General features: G+C 45.9%; 1 pseudogene; it reads left to right on the forward strand.

Moving 5' to 3' along the window:
- Window positions 1-368: 368 nt before the first annotated feature.
- On the forward strand, window positions 369-1,367 carry LOC109384837 (neuronal membrane glycoprotein M6-b-like; annotated as a pseudogene).
- Window positions 1,368-1,647: the final 280 nt, after the last annotated feature.

Consider the following 1,647-nt stretch of genomic DNA (forward strand, 5'->3'; position numbering starts at 1 on the left):
TGCCTCCCGCAACTGGATTGAAAACAGCCACTGGACTTGGAGCTGAGCTTGCGCCCTCCACAACTAAGATTAAAGGACATCAACTTAACTTGGAGCTGATGGGTCCTGGAAAAACACAATGTTCCCCTTCCCCAGCTCCCCAAGACTGTTCCCTTCCCCCCAATTCCCCAATTAAAAAAAATCTAAAAAAAAAAAGTACTGCTGAATTGAGGAGTGAGCCTCCAGTTTAGTCCAGTAGCCCAGTGTAGCCTGCCCAGAGCCCAACCCATGCACATACCTGCCAGACCTGTAAAATCATGCCATCAGCTTCGCCCATCCCAGGGGAGCCTGAGAGTTGGCAGCTCACTCCCCTCCTTTGGTTTCTAGCCATGTGCTGCTTCGAATGCTGCATCAAGTGTATAGGAGGCCCATCCACCCCTCTAGTGGCCACCTTCCTCTGCTTCTCTGGAGTCACCTTGTTCTGTGGCTGTGGGCACCATGGTGATTCTTCAGCAACACTTCTCCACCCACAGTAGTGACCATGCCTTGCTGAGTGAGGTAATAGAACTAATGCTGTATGTCGTGTATGGAATCGTGTCCTTTTTCTTCTTGTATGGGATCATTCTGTTGGCAGAAGACTTTTCCAGGACAAAGGCAGTGAAAAAACTGTGCAGGGAGTTTAAAATAGCTGCCTGTGGCCAGTGCATCCCCGGAATGTTCGCCTTCCTCACCTATGTGCCTTGGCTGGGTGTGTTTGGTTTCTCTGTGGTTCCATGTCTGTGTTCTACAACGTGTGGTCAACTTGTGAAGTCATCATGTCACCCAGACCAGGGGTCGGCAAACTTTTGAGATGGAAGAGCCAATCCTGTCCCTCAAAGGTTTGCGAGACCTATAAAACAAGTGAAATCGCCATTATATGAATAATATCCTTTAAAAATTTTGTAAATGAAACTACGATAGTTTTATTTTCATTTTCAATTTGACTTCAGAGCCACATGTACGTACCCAAAGAGCCGCATGTGGCTCACGAGCCGCAGTTTGCCAACCCCTGACCCAGCCCAACCAGTGTGGAGCAGATCTGCGTGGGTATTAGCAATGTGGTAAATCATTCCTTGGAATGCTTCCCCAGGGAAAATATGTGGCTCTGCCCTAAACCTCTGCAACGCAAATGAGTTCTACATGTCCTACCACCTGTTCACTGTGGCCTGTATGGGAGCTGATGCCGCCATCATTGCCCTGGTCCACTTCCTCATGATACTTCTTCTCATAGAGCTTTCTTTAAGGATGCAAGCAGAATGCAGGCTTGTCAGAATATCAAAGCAAAGGAAGAACAGGAAGTGCACGATAACCAGTCATGATCAAAAGAACAACTCAATTCTTACACATGAATGTTTGCCAGGGTGCTTCAGCCAACGAATTTACAGCTCTGACAGACCATCAGAGAAATGCTCTGCAGTACAGACGTGTATCCCACCAAACAAACTCATGTAGAAGTACAAACACTTCACTGTCTCAAGCTGCTGAGATGTGTTTCTAGGAAAACCTTCTGGTAGTTCAATCTTTTTCTTTCGAACAGATATTGGGAGTTTCATGTCAGCCATTTTATTTTATTTTATTTTATTTTATTTATTTATTTATTTATTTTAAGCTGAGCCATCCTGCCACCTG

This window comes from Hipposideros armiger, unplaced genomic scaffold (assembly GCF_001890085.2).
Source record: "Hipposideros armiger isolate ML-2016 unplaced genomic scaffold, ASM189008v1 scaffold_103, whole genome shotgun sequence".
Classification (NCBI taxonomy): Eukaryota; Metazoa; Chordata; class Mammalia; order Chiroptera; family Hipposideridae; genus Hipposideros; species Hipposideros armiger.